We start from the raw sequence: 15,146 nt of genomic DNA, 5'->3' as shown, positions 1-15,146 counted from the left end.
CCAAAATTTATACATTGAGTCTTGTATTGAACAAATATATACCTACTAATTATTCTAATTTATTTTTAAGTAATAAATCATTATTTTATAAAAACAATTTTTATAGATTAGAATAACAGACTTTATCTGCATTTCTGTATTTACATTTTTAAAATGCACCTGGTCTTGGAAAGAGTTCAATTTTTGTTTATAGTGTCTTGCATTTCTCCATATAAATTAATAATGATCAGACTGTTGACACTCTTCAAATTCAAAATGAATTTCAGCTATTAATAAATCTTAACAGCTCTATGATGTAATTAAATACTGAGGAGTGTGATTAAGAAGGCTCATGAACCACTTACTTTCTGGGAATCTACGGAAATTTACTATTACATGATGATGAGGTGTTATAGCAATGAAAAAGAAACATTGTATGATGTAATTTTTTTGAATGCATATTACCGAAAATGTAAAGACATTCACTAGGTGTTTGTTTCTTATCATTGGCATTAGTAAAAATAGAATATGTCTAACATTTTTGTAAGTAATATATATTTTATGCTTGTAATTTTTCAGGATCTGAGTTGATCTGAAAGCAGAGTTCTGATTTTTGAGGAACTAGATAAATAACGTACCTCAGAATAGTTCTCTGGAATATCAATCATTTCTATAGCACTCTGGGCAGGACTTGGAAAAAGACAATAAAATATTAACACTCCTAAGAGTTCCTAAAATGCAAGAATTCTGGGTGGCTGATTGAAAAGATATGTGCATTATTTAGATAAAATCAAGCAGATGGCAATACAGATTTTTTTATCTTTTTAATTGGGATTATAAAATTTTTAAAGCCTGACCTATTTTAGCCCTGATGGAATATTATCCCAGATTCTATGCTTATAAAAACTATAAAAAGACAGAACTAAGATTATTTTTTATGAAAAAAACAAAAAACCACAACAAGTTTTGCCTATACTCAAAGAATATGAGGGCTCTAGTTTGGAAGATTGTGAGAGCAGGATCACACTATTTTTGAATATACCATTGGGAATAAAAAAATACTTGAAAAGGCTGCTGAAAATGACTTCATTTTAAGCAAATTGCATTTTTATGTTCTTGCCAGATGAGTTTGAAAAGAAAATTACATATTTTCAACTAAACACACTAGCGTTGCATTTAATTTTTTAAAATATATGTGAGTAAATAAGACCATGTACTGACAAAGTATATGATTATTTTGACTGAACGTCTCTATTTCACTTACTTGTGTTGTTTTAGTCTGTATTAGGGAGAAATGAACACAAAGCTTGGGGAGATCCACTTCTGGAATGCCAGTGTGAGGAGCTTTGCAGAGCAGATCCTCAACAAAACAACCACAATTGGTGAAAATTATTTTTAAAAAAAACCCACCAACCATTTAAAGTATCTGGAAATTGTCCTAAGGACATACAACAACAAAAAAGAGACTCTACAAAAATTCAGTAAGAGCAGTAAGAGTATGTGGCACTTGGGTCCACCACAGACACAAGTATGATCTGTGCCCCCACCAACTCCTGCACTCAGCATGATAGAAGCCCCACTTCTATGGAGTGCATGACCAAAAAAAGGAGACTTCCTTTCCCCTAGTTCCCAGTCAAGGACTACAGTATTATATTAGTTTCCTAGGGCTGCTGCAATAAATTATCACAAACTTGGTGGCTTAAAATAACAGAAATTTATTCTCTCAATCTGGAGTCAAATCAAGATGTCAACAAAGTTACATGAACTCCGAATGCTCTAGGAGAGGAATCTATTCCTTGCTTCTTCCACCTGGTGGCTCCAGGTGCTCCCTGACTTGTGGCTACATCTCTTCAATCTCAGTTTCAATGGTCACACTGTTTCCTCCTTAGTGCATCACTTGTATGGATACTTGTTATTGGATTTAAGGCTCATTCAGATAATCTAGATGAGTTTTTTACCCAAGATCCTTAATTTAATTACATCTGCAAAGATCCCTTTTCCAATGAAGTAACATTTATAGGGTCTCGGGATAAGGATGTGAAAATACCTTTTGGAGTCACCACTCATCTATTACAGTCCACCCTCTAGGCCTCCCAAATTTACATTTTATTATACAAAATACATCCATTCTATCCCAACATTCCCCAAAGTTTCAACATAATACGGCATTAACTCTAAGTCCAAAATCTTATTTAAATATCATCAGTTCAAAAGTCCCAAATGTCATCCTCTATATCATCAAAATCAAGTATGAGTGACACACTGGATAGGATTCATCCTGGAGCAGAAGTCCTCTCCATCTGTGGACCTAGAAAACAAGCTATCTACTTCTAAGATACAATGATGGGATAGGGATGTGATAACAGTTATAAACATTACTATTCCAAAATGGAGAACATAGAAGGAATAAAGGCATCACTGGTCCCAAGCAAATCCAAAACCCAGCAGCCAAAGTCTATTAGATGTCTAGGACTGGGAATAATGCCTTGTGGTTCAGAGGTCTGCCCTCTGGGCCCCCAGCTCTGTTGTCTACATCTACTACAGCTCCACAGCCCTTTGCACTCAGACTGCTCCACAGTCTCTGTCCCCAGAGTGGCTTCATAAGCCTCTGGTGGCTCAGTAGGTCTCTACTTCTTGTGTGTCTGTGCCTCCAACTTCTGTATCCATACACATGCTTCTGATCTTTGCTTTGGAATTGTAGCTCTACAGGCCTTTGTGCTCATGTCTCTGTGGGCCCCTATGCCTGTGGCTCATTCTTCTGTGTCATTCTTCGCCTGTGGCTCATTCTTCTGTGTCATTCTTCGCCTGTGGCTCATTCTTCTATGTCATTCATTCTTCATTTTTCTTGAAGGATAGTACATGTTTGTGTTGGGGTTTAATGTAGAGCACGATATCAGCCATAATACTTGGCTAGCTAAAATGTAACACAGAGGCCACTGAGGGCAGGGAAGGTTTTGGAGAAGGGCTTAGGCCTTTGGAATGCCGAGGCCCGCGTGACCACTCTGCCATAGGAATGCCGCCAGGAGTTGCCTTCCCCAAAGCTCTCTTAGCCCAAACAGCCACCCTGTGATCTAAGAGATGTGTGCATTGTCCCTTAGGCTATGTTTAGCAGAACTCGTAGAACATGCAGATTAGCATATCATATCTTTCCCATAAACAGATTGTCCTAGTTCCAGTAAGACCCCTTGTCACACATCACGTGCTTGAGAAACAGTGATAGGATGTGTGATTATCCTGAAGGACCAATAAAAGCGAGAGCAAAGAAGAGCAAAGGGTCTTCATCTCTGAGCGTTGACCCCCTTGCCTTCTCTCCTTTACAGCAAAGTTTGGAGTAGTCTTTCATCCCTCGGTACAGGGACTGCTGGCCATTCCCAACATGTTTGTACCTGAGTAGCAATATCAGACTGTTTCCTACTATAGAATTTTGGAAGTCCATCCACATTCTCTCCTTTCATTTTGTCTTGTCCCTGTCCCTTTCAGTCCAAGCTGGAAGTATTTTTACTGACACAACATTCTCTGAAACCTTATGGGTCTTCTGTATATGTCATGGGGATTCATGGCATTAGACAAAAAGGTCTTCCACAAATATTTCTTAAATTATCCCATCTCTATCCTCCACAGATCCCTCTTGGATTATCCCATCATGATTCCTAGCTTTTGTTGAGATGGTTGAATGGATGTAGAGAGTCACATATCTAATTTCTTCATTAAATGCTTGTCCAGCCACATGCTTGGTCTTCTCTCTGGAGCACACTTTCCTAGCAGTGAATTTAATATTAGTGTCTTCTGTAATTTGGATAGGCTGAGAATTTTCCAAATTATCAAAAGCTGGTTCCTTTTTGCTTAACATTTCGTTTCTCAATTTATCTTGTTCTTATATTTTACTATTTGCAACAAGAAGAATCTAGGCCACACCTTCAACATGTTCCTTGAATTCCCCTCAGCTAAATATCTAAGTTCATCACCTACAAGTTCTGCTTTCTACACAAGAGTAAGGCACGTTCAGCCAGGTTGTCTGTGACTATATAACAAAGATCACCTTTCCTCCAGTTTCAAATGACATTTTTTCCTAATTTCTTTCTGAGCCCTTCCCAGAAGCACCTTTAAAGTTCATATTTCTACCAACATTCTGTTCATGACTATCTATTAAAAGTATTAATGGAGAAAGAATATTTTCTTACACTGTTGCTCTTGTTTTCATAGCTGAGACTAGAATGGAAATGAGCAACCATCAAGTCTGTCTTGCAGACACAATGGGAATCTTGTTAGCAGTCATTTCTGAAGAGGCCATTTCCTGTTGTTTTGAGGGTTGGTGATGATTCTACATAATACCTAATAATGAACTGCTGGCTCTAGAGCTCTGTTTGAGGAGGTGTTGATGTATTCATGTATTAAATTAGAACAAATCAATCCTGGCAATTTGAGTACAGTAAAATTTACTTGATTGGTCACTAATTAATTCCCTAGGCTCTAATTCAGAGTAAGTGCTACTTACTAGCTGATTACATGGAATTTCCCATGAGTAACCTTGTTCTGAGCCATGAAACAATAGTAGTTGTTTCACTTTGAGGGAAATCAATGAACCAAGAATAAGTTTATTTACTTCTATATAGGGCTGACAGGAGTGTTTGAAATTATAAATAAGGAAATAATCTAATTTCTGAACTACAGTGTTTTTACAAGCAGATTTAAATATCATTATTTGTTGAAATTTTTGGTAAATTACACACATGCAAAGATATGTATATGCATGCATATGTTATGTTGTATATATAAACAATATATGATTCATAGAATGCATCTATTACATATCATATGTACTTATATGTATGTTACATATATCTAATCAATTCCCAATTATGCATGCTTCCAAATGGATAATCGAAAGCCTAGATTGAACTAAGCTTAATTATTAGAAAAATACTTTTAATTACTTGGGCCAGGGCATATCAGATGTTAATTGTTTGAAGTAGGATTTTTTAGGAGTTTTTCCCTGGATTAATCTGTAAACTCAATATACCGTCACAGGCTTATAGTTTGTTTTTAAAAAAAGAACAATGATTTTGTTTCACTTATTTCTCTTATAAAATAAGTACATTAATAATGATTCATTAAAAATAGGAAATAAAGGGGCGCCTGGTTGGTTCAGTCGGTTAGATGTCCAACTGTTCATTTTGGCTCAGGTCATGATCTCAGAGTTGTGCGATGGAGCCTGCTTAAGATTCTCTCTCTGCCCCTCCCCCCTAAAAAAAAATAAAAAAAGATCTTTTTAAAAACAAAACAAGCCCATAATCTTACTGCTTAGAGATAAGCAATTGAAAGCACTATAATTTTCTAAACTTTTTACATATACACTCATTTGGCACTTTTTTTCATAAAAATGAAATAATATTTTAACTTGCTTTTTCAATTTATTTATTTTTAATTTTTTATTGTTTGAGAGAGAGAGAGATCACACGTGCGTGTGCACAAGAGCAAGGGGTGGGGGCAGAGAGAGGAAGAGAATCTTAAGTAGGCTCCATGCTGGGATCTCACAACTCTGAGATCACCACAGAAGCTGAAATCAAGAGTGAGACACATTTAACCGACTTGAGCCACTCAGGTGCCTCCAATTTATTTTTTTAAGATCATCTTTCTATTTGAATTTTTATTCACTTGCTACTTAACTTTAATGACAGGAGAGTATGCCACTTTTTATGAACACATTACCCTTCCCCAGGTCAGTTAAGCTAGGATCATGCACCAAATATTAGGCTCTGGTTAACTAGTTTCCCCTGAGGGCAGGCTTTCTTAAGAACGAGAGTGCTCTGATGTATTTCAAAATGATTGTGTTCTCTGCCCCAGCTGGAAACAGGAGTGGATTATTCTCTGATATTTACTGTGGGAATTGGTTGAGCAGCTGGGGGTGAATCTAATAGGATTGTGGGGTCCTCCTTTTGACGGAGTCCTCCCTTTGACTGGTCCTCTTGAGGTTTTCAACTTTCAGAGTTGCCCATGCTAGGCCTTCAGCCATTCATCACTTAGAGTTTGGGTGTTCTTACCCTGGCACCATTTCCTGGGTAGTTTCAGGTCATGTGTGCCTGTTTCAGTCTATTTGGGAGCCATGACTCCCCTGTCTTTGCATCTTTCTTTCTAATCTTGGGGCAGTGTTTTTCCCTGTGTCCTTTCCTCTCTTAAAGATTCAAGAGGAGTTGTTGATGTTCAGTCTTGCTTTTTACTTACTGTTAGGACAAAGTGGTGATTTCCAAGCTCTTTACTTGTGGAACTGGAAAGCCTCTCAGACATATCTTCCTTTGGTTTGCTAAGATTTTTCAATTTGCAATTTTTAAAAATAAATTCGGAAATATTTTGGCCATAATTTTTTTCAAATACTTTTTCTGTTCCAGTTTCTTTCTTTTCTCTCCTGGGACCTGCAGAATAGAACTCTTGATACTCTTAGAGATGTCCTTGAGACTTTCTTAATTGTTTTCTAATTTTTTTTCCTCCTTATTCTTCAGACTGAATCGATATTATTGCTCTATTGTCAGACTTACCAACCCATAGTTTGTCATTTCTGATTGCTCATAAGCCCTCTGATTAATTTTTATATTTCAGTAATTATCATTTTTAATTCTAGAATTTCCATTTTGTTGAGTATTGGCCACATTTTCCTGTTTCTCTGTGTGTTCAATAATTTTCAATTGTATCCTGAACCCTTAGACATTGGGTGTGATAGAGACAATAGAGTCTATTCTGTTTCTCAGAAGATTATTGATTTTTTTTTTTTTTTGCTGGTTTTTGTTTCTAGCAGGCAGTTAACTTGGCTAAACCCTATCTCTAACCCTGCTTCCTTTTGATGAATAGCACTGAAATCTGTTCAGCTTTTTTTGGCTTGGCTGGGCTCCTGGTAGACTGGCCCACACATGCATAGTTTAGGGGGTCAGTCAGAGATTTGGGCAGAGTTTATATCCAGAACATGGGACTTTCTCTCTCTGTTTCTCTCCTTTTCTTTATTTCTTCCTTTTCTTTCCAACTGTTGTGGTCACCCTAAAAACTCTGTCCTCTATTTTCTCCACTAGAAACACTCTGGATTCCCTCTCTAAATTTTAGCCATGCCAGTCAGCAGTGACTGGTGCTTGTTTTCAGGTGAAGAGATGTACAAAAGGGGATCTCATTCAATGCTGCTCCTTTTTTTTCCAAGTGTCAACTCTCATGCATGCACCCTCAGAAAAAATTAGTCACCACTACTTTTTATTTTTATCAGCAATTAACTATCAATCTCGGGTATCATATTTATTGAAGGTCAGCCTCATGCGATTGAATGAGAAAATGGACATTTATTGTTTTTGCCTCAGAGACCTTCACTCAGCTGAGCTAATGGGACTTTAACAGTGTGAGGATAGAGATCATTTCCTAGGAGGGGCCCATTTATTATAAAATCTGAGAACATGAATTTTGTTCTACCTTTCTTCAGTGTACTTAAAAACAACTTATCAAATATACTATTACCATCCATAGTTGAAGACAAATAGATGCAGTGTGGAGATTGTTAATCAGACTGTGATTTGGTGCTAATTTCTGTGAAGCCAGTGGATGTGTGAATTGGAAGAAAGCTAAGAGGACTACAGTGAAATTGTTCCCAGTGTCTGTTCCTAAGGAAAGTTAGCCTACTTACTTTCCCTGCCAAAGGGGGAAACCACAGTCTATGTCATCCCCTCATAAAGATTAGTAATTTGTACTAGTATATTAGAACAATAAAGGTCCTGAGATTTTTGTGGTAAAGGAATCTATTTAATGATGTTTCATCTAGAGTTAAACATATTTGACTACAAATCTCTTTTCCACATATAAAGGGATAATAAAGGTAGTGTTCTCTAAAGACTGATCACACAAGGAGGTGAAACTGGTTATTCAATGTGTTAATGAGACCTGACACCTTGGCTGATTAGGCATGTAAAATGAGAAGAAGGAGCCTAACTCCATTAGGTTGATTGTTTAAACTTCAAGCAAAAAGACTCTTTTAATTGGGATGTTTCTGAGTGCTTGACCTATGAAAACCCATTAAGGTGTCCCAAGGAAAAAGATTTCACACCAAACCACCTTAGATCTGATGATATTAGCAAAGAAAGCAGCATTCTAGATATGGGTCTCTTTTTCCTCATTTTGTGTGTTTGGGCCTATGTATATAAGGATGTGTTTGGCAGACAAAAGAGGAAGTGTGTGTCAAGGGCAACTTGAGAGTTAACTTGCAACAAATTAACACTGGGTTTTAGCGGATGGATATGGATGTCTGATGTCAAATGAGTGGATAGGCCTCTCAGAACTATTGTTTGGACCCTTATGGTGGGCCATCAATTCATTTTAGGAAATCTCTAGCAAACAGTATCCTTTTCATCCCTGTGGCTATAAATATGATTATCCCACCTTAAGTATTCCTATTTGTGCGGATAAAAGGATGACCCTTAATATCTGAGGAAGTCAGACTCAGTGGATCATATGAATACTTCTAAAAACAAGTTTTTTCTAATAGTTCTCTTAATGATATTTGCTCTCTCTTCGTGATGTTATAAATGCCATGACCATTCCTCACAATTCTCTTCCCTCTTTGTTTATCCTGGCAAATGTTCTAAAGGACTCAGCTCTGTATCACCTCTAATGTAAAACATTCAACACCCACACTAACAGAATTAACTGATCATTCCTTTTTGCTTCCTCAGCACATTCTTTGTTTATATTTTATTGCAGTTGTTTGTTCATTTACTGTGACATTCTTGTGGGTTGGGTTTTGAGGTATCCTTTTGATCTTGCTTACATTTGTATTTAAGCCATGTCCAATATCTAGTGGTACTCACTGTGCTCAGTAAATGTTAGTTGATTGTTCTTTCCCTCACTCTTGTCCAGGTCTAGGTTGTAAGAATTTCAGTTCCCTCTTTCAAGATACACTTTTCCAATTATGTACCAAAGGACAACAATCTTGACTTCTTTTAAAAAAGAGTCCATTCAAAGAAGTCAAAAAATGAGTATGTATCACTTTTGGATGCTTCCTACATGAAGGACTACTTGTTTAATTTTTACTTAATATAGATTATCCAGAATAAAAGAATGATTATTTGTGACTAACAGGAAGTTATTTTAGTGTAACAGAAATTACCACATTATTTTTTTCCTCATCTTTTCTATCCTTTAGGCATAATATTTTCAACTGAAGAAATATTTCTTTTTTTTTTAATTTTTTTTTAAGATTTTATTTATTTATTTGAGAGAGAGAGAATGAGAGACAGAGAGCATGAGAGGGGGTAGGGTCAGAGGGAGAAGCAGACTCCCCACCGAGCAGGGAGCCCAATGTGGGACTCGATCCCGGGACTCCAGGATCATACCTGAGCTGAAGGCAGTTGCTTAACCAACTGAGCCACCCAGGCGCCCCTTGAGGAATTATTTCTGATAGCACCTGTTTGTTTTTAAAATCTATCTAGGACAGAAAGTCGTATTTTCTTAAGAAGATAAATTCATTGTGCATTAGTTCCAGTCAATTCCAGGGAAACTGCTAACTGTCACAGAGCAGTTAGCAACAGCCAGCTGTCACTTCACAAGCATTCCTGTGTACCTACCCACCAACTCCTCTACCTGTGGAAATTGGCAACTAGATGGCAAAACAACGAAAGTGAATAATAAACATTAATGCTCATTGCTCACATCCTGAAAGGTGATTTCTCTCTCTCACTTTCTAGAAATGTTATATGTATTCTCAGTATTGTTGCAATTTTGTTCAGGATTTGAGGCAGCCAACGAGTTTAATGTGGTGATGTTACTTTAGCTACCTAAAGAATGAAATGGTTTCCCAATGTAGACTCTTGACTTTTATGGTAAGTCGATCCATAATACGTTAAGAAACACTTTTAAGGAGGAGGGACAGGTATCACTGGAATGTATAAGTGTAATAAAAAATGATGAAAATTTATAAAGTGGTTGGGCACTTAGGTAAGCAACAAATGTTACTATCCCCATCCCTCTTGCAAATGAAATACAAGGTTTGGGTCTTGGGGAATATAAAAACAAACAAAAAAGTTCAACAGGTTAATACTAAATCAGTTTTTTTTTTTTAAGTAAGCATTCTAGGGACACGTGGGTGGCTCAGTTGGTTGGGCGCCTGCCTTCGGCTCAGATTGTGATCCCGGGGTCCTGGGATCCAGCCCCACATCAGGCTTCTTGCTCAGCAGGGAGCCTGCTTCTTTCTCTGCCTGCTGCTCTCACTCCCTGCTTGTGCTCTCTCTCTCTCTCTGACAAATAAATAAATAAAATCTTAAAAAAATAAAGTAAGCATTCTTAAAGTAAGAACTGATACACATCTTTTCAATGCCTATTAAACTGCATGGAATTGAGCAAATTGTTATTGTTATGAGTAAAATCTCATACCTTTAACAAACTACACTTATTTTAGCATCTATCTAGGTTGATATGTGTGAATGTAATTGAAAGTCCTATCTTAAAATCACTAATACATTTAAAAAACTCACTTTTTGCTATTTACTTAGATAAGATTGTTAGCATCTTCATACGAAGTCAATTCTGAAATTTGATGAATCTATATCATTTCTGATTCTGGGTATGCCCTATGTTTTGAAGGTCTGTGTCAACTTACTTGTGCATGATTTAACTAGGTGATAAGTAATGAGATTACAACCATTAGCAACATCGAACTTAATACCAAAAGAAAAATTAATGAAGTAAATCAACCAGGAAATAAGTAACTATTATTTCAAAACATTAATGATATTTTATGTTTTACAAATTTATGTATCACCCATTATCAAGGAAGGGTTTCATAAATAAGAGATGCTTCTGGGGTTGATAAAAAAGAAAGAAGAACCAGATAAAACAGATTTTGTGAGGAATATATTAACACAGACTGAGGAAGTTTAAATTTCCTCAGTGTTACTGAGGTTGTCTGATACTATTATATCTGTATCTAAAATTTTGAGAGCACATGGAGCTGTAAGGCATATTAGCTTTAGAATAAAAATATCTGAGTTCCAGGCCCAATCTTTTAGTGACAAGTTTCTTAGTTTTCTCTCATTTAAGATAGGTGTGTTGACACCAAAAGTAAAGGCAACAAAAGCAAAAATGAACAAGTGAGACTACATGACACTCAAAAGCTTCTGCACGGAAAAGGAGACCATCAACAAAATGAAAAGGCAACTTATTTAATGGGAGAAAATATTTTCAAATCATATATCTGATAAGAGGTTAATATTCAAAATATATAAAGAACTCATATAACTCAATAGCAAAAAAACCCACTCTGATTAAAAAAATGAGCAGAGAACCTGAACAGACATTTTTCCAAACAAACAGATAGTCAACAAGTACAGGAAAAGATGTTCAACATCACCAATCATCAGGAAAATGCAAGTCAAAACCACAATGAGATATCACCTCACACCTGTTAGAATAGCTATTAACAAAAAGGTAAAAAGAAAATAACAAGTGTTGGTAAGGATGTGAAGAAGAGGCAATTCTTTTTTTTTTTTTAAAGATTTTATTTATTCATTTGAGACAGAGAGATACAGAGAGAGAGAGCGCATGAGCTGGGGGAGAGGCAGAGGGAAAGGGAGAAGCAGGCTCCCCACTGAGCCAGGAGCCCGACGTGGGGCTCAATCCCAGGACCCCAGGATCACGACCTGAGCCGAAGGCAGGCACTTAACCATCTGAGCCACCCAGGCACCCCAGAAGAGGCAATTCTCGTGCACCATTGGTAAAAATGTAAGTTGGTACATCCACTATGGAAAATAGTATGGAGGTTCCTCAAAAAAAATAGAACTATCATATGATCCAAAAATTCCAGAAGAATATAAAATTTACCAAAGAAAACAGAAACACTAACTCAGCAAGATAGATGTACCCCCATGTTCACTGCAGCATTATTTATAATAGCTAAAACATGGACGCAATCTAAATGTGTATCAATGGATGAATTTAGGATAAAGATGTGGTATAAGGATGTGGCGCGCGTGTGTGTGCATGCGGACGCACACACACACACAGCAATATTATTCAGCCATAAAAAAGAATGAAATATTGCCATTTGTGACAAGATGGATGAACCATGAAGGCATCATGCTAAGTGAAATAAATCAGACAGAAAAAGAGAAATACCATATGATCTCACTTATATGTGGAATCTTAAACAAACAATAAAACAAAACTGAGCTCATGGATATAGAGAACAGAAAAAGATCGGTGGTTGCCTGAGGTGGGGTGGGGGGTGAGCAAAATGGGTAAAAGGGTCAAAGGTACAAATTTCCAGTTATAAAATGAATAAATCATGGGGATGTAATGCACAGCATGGTGACTGTAGTTAATAATATTTGTGTTAAATATTTGAAAGTAACTAAGAGAGTAGATCTTGAATGTTCTCGTGAGAAAAAAAATTTGTAAAAATATACGGTGATGGATATTAACTGGACTTATTGTGGTGGTCATTTTGCAATGTGTATAGTATCGAATCATTACATTGTACTACTGAAACCAATATACTGTTATGTCAATTATACCTCAATTAAAAAAATAATAAAATCAAAATTAAGTTAAAAAATGGGTGTGATAATGACTATTCTATCTAATCACCTCACACACCTATTAAGAGGAAAGCACATGAAGGTCAGGGAAATTTTAAAAGTACATACAAAACAATACAACTTTCTAGAGTAGTAAAAAAACACAGGTATTTGGAACTCTGAAAACATTTCTGTTTATGAATTTCCTTACATTTTTCTTACATGAACTTTGGTTTCACCTTCCAAAACTTATCTTTACCTGCTTTTCAGAATACTATTACACTGTTGTTCTAAAAATAAATACTGAGGGGCGCCTGGGTGGCTCAGTCGTTAAGCATCTGCCTTCAGCTCAGGTCATGATCCCAGGGTCTTGGGATCGAGCCCCGCATCGGGCTCCCTGCTCTGCAGGAAGCCGGCTTCTCCCTCTCCCTCTGCTGCTCCCCCTGTTTGTGTTCCCTCTCTCCCTGTCTCTCTCTGTCAAATAAATAAATAAAATCTTTAAAAAAAATAAAAATAAATACTGATACTTCCCTCAATGAGTCATTTTTAAAAATAATACTTGTACTTTAGTTTTCTTATATGACTTTCTTGTAATTATGAAGACAAGATTTCAGTGGGTATTTTATTTTGCTGCAAGTTTTTGTTTTGTTTTCTCTTTGTTGTTGTCATTTTAATACTTCTTTCTATGGAATTTTTATTATAGAACTATAGTCTGATTTTTCCAAACAGAAGACACATTTTTTATCTCAAAAAATACATTAGCATATTGAATATAATGAAGAACAATTGCTAACTCTTAGTTAAAATATGCCTGAACTAACTAACTTTTGCTGAATCTCTTACAGGATTGGCATTGACACAGACCTTGAAGCTTTCATGTCTTTTAGAACCCAGGGTGATGTAGTAAATCAGCTGTGCATTAGATAATATAAGGTATGTGGGAATGAAGTTCCCCAAACTCTGAATGGATTATTTTTGGTGCCTGCTAGGTACAGAGGACAGTTTATTTATTTATTTATTTTTTAAAGATTTTATTTATTTATTTGAGAGAGAGAGAATGAGAGACAGAGAGCATGAGAGGGAGGAGGGTCAGAGGGAGAAGCAGACTCCCTGCTGAACAGGGAGCCCAATGCGGGACTCGATTCCGGGACTCCAGGATCATGACCTGAGCTGAAGGCAGTTGCTTAACCAACTGAGCCACCCAGGCGCCCCAGAGGACAGTTTAATTCATTTAGCCACGAGGCTTTTTTCCTGACCAGAAGATTTATTTTTAACACCTTTAAAAAGGGTGAAAATAGGTTTCCAGATACTAATACCAAAATCACAATAGCCCACAGCAAGGGATATAAAGATTACTTCTTGAAGTTTATTGCCACTAACAAAATACTAAAAGTTTACCAAATTTAATTTTTTAAATTTAAAGAAATCCAATGCATAAATAATACAGTGATTCTTGGGGGCGGGGGAAGGAAACACTGTATGGTATTTTTTTATAGTTAAAATGTTCTCTGCTTTTTTTTTAGGCAGCCAGGAAGATGGTGGACATTGAGACTGAGTGTGCCTACCAAAAACAGCCAACCATTTTTCAAAATAAGAGGAGGGTCCTGCTTAGAGAAACTCGCAAGGACAAGCTCCTGCCATACTACAAAAACATTGGTCTGGGCTTTAAGATGCTCAAGGAGGCCATGGAGGGCACCCATATTGACAAGAAATGCCCCTTTACTGGTAATGTCTCCATCTGAGGGTGGATTCTGTCTGGTGTGGTTACCAAGATGAAGACGCAGAAGACCACTGTCATCCGTGGAGACTACCTCCACTATATCTGCAAGTACAACTGCTTTGAGAATCACCACAAGATCATGTCTGTGCACCTGTCCCCTGCTTCAGGGATGTTCAGATCGCTTCAAGGATTGCCACAGTGGGCAAGTGCTGGCCCTTGAGCAAGACTGTGTGCATTATTGGGCTCAAAGTCATGAAGGATGCTGGCACCAAGAAGTGATTCTAGAAGTTCTGAGACTAGGCATCTGCCCACACCCCCAAGAAAATAAAGTCATTTTCCCAATTAAAAAAAAAAAAGTTTTCCAAATGAAACACTTCTAATAGATTTGAGAGTTTCCAAAAGACATCCCCAACTTCCATTCTCTGACCAACATTGGTTTCTGTATTTGGTATTTAATTGTATTCCACAATTTGGAAGGCATAGAGGGGTATAATATAAGTATGGTGTAGTATGGAAGTAAATCTCTGCATGTATGTAGTATAAGAGCTGTAAATTAAAATTTCAATGTGGTCCTGTTGGCTTTTTTTCCAGCTAGCATATTCCACTGGCTGTACATAAATTAGTCCCAAATCACAGCTTGATTAATAATCTCCACATTGTATCTATTCAATCATGGATGGTAACAGTATATAAAATGTAAAACATTTGACAAGTTATTTTCAAGTACACAGAATAATACAAATATTCTCATACTTGTAGAGAGTGATTAGTGACACCAGAAGAAAAGCAAATGTCCATCATTTAATCAAGAGTTCCAGGGTAGTACTTTAATTTTTTCACAATTTATTAACAAAGACTCTATGTTATTTAGTGTGTGCTACTGGTTTTCAATATTGAAAAAATATTACAAATAG

The 15,146-nt window shown here is 36.7% G+C and overlaps 1 pseudogene; it reads left to right on the top strand.

The window, feature by feature from the left end:
* The first annotated feature begins 14,047 nt into the window (after positions 1-14,047).
* On the top strand, positions 14,048-14,526 carry LOC123838353 (small ribosomal subunit protein uS17-like; annotated as a pseudogene).
* The last annotated feature ends 620 nt before the right edge of the window (positions 14,527-15,146 follow it).

Source organism: Mirounga angustirostris, unplaced genomic scaffold (assembly GCF_029215605.1).
Source record: "Mirounga angustirostris isolate CCGP_5_RB_7025 unplaced genomic scaffold, mMirAng1.0.hap1 SCAF_3, whole genome shotgun sequence".
Lineage (NCBI taxonomy): Eukaryota > Metazoa > Chordata > Mammalia > Carnivora > Phocidae > Mirounga > Mirounga angustirostris.
This window is presented reverse-complemented; position numbering and strand designations above follow the sequence as displayed.